We start from the raw sequence: 836 nt of genomic DNA on the forward strand, positions 1-836 counted from the left end.
ATAAAAGCATTTGCGAAGTATTGTGCGTAAAAAAAAAATGCGAAAAAAAAAAAAAAAAAGGGGGAGGCGGAGGGTGGAAATGGTGGGAGACTAATCAGGGAAAGTTAAAATTAAATGTCAGAGTTAAAGGAAAGGAAGAGTCACGGCAGAAAGATGTGATGGAAAAAACTCAATGTGAAAAGTTAATTCCAGAACGCCTATGATAAAAAAGGCGAAACAATAACAAAATAGAGATAAAATCGTAACGCATTTGATGATTTTGTAAGTGTTGAACAAAACCCAATATGCGAGGTACAAAGCTGAAAGTAGCACATGATGGTGACAGTCAGAATATGAATTTGGAGGTGGGGAAGCAAAGATGTATTGAGAAAAAAATAAATAAATAAATAATAATAATAATAATGTGGGAAAGACTGTGGTTATGATAATGAAAGTCAATAGCTTTGTCCATAAACATGAAAGAGAAAGTGATGGAAACACTGCTGTTTAGTAAGATCAAGTTGTTGTTTTTCTTTTTTTCAGCATCAAATCTTAGGCTGAAGATCCACTCACTTTTTACAACTTTCTAATGCTCATCTTCCTGAAACTTCAATCTGTAGGCAAAAACAGTGACCTCTGCACAAGATATCCATATGACACACAGGAAACAGCATTAGGAATTAGTTAAGAGACAAAGAACCCTACGCAATAAATATTGATAGCTGATTATGAAAAAATGTAAGTAGTGTCCAGCATACCCTTGTTATTCCCTTTCCATCACAGTTTTTACTTCTTCCCAGTATGGAATGAGGTTAAGATCATAGCCACTAGCAAGGACGAGGAATAAAAGTCAGACA

Source organism: Portunus trituberculatus, chromosome 45 (genome assembly GCF_017591435.1).
Source record: "Portunus trituberculatus isolate SZX2019 chromosome 45, ASM1759143v1, whole genome shotgun sequence".
Taxonomy (NCBI): Eukaryota; Metazoa; Arthropoda; class Malacostraca; order Decapoda; family Portunidae; genus Portunus; species Portunus trituberculatus.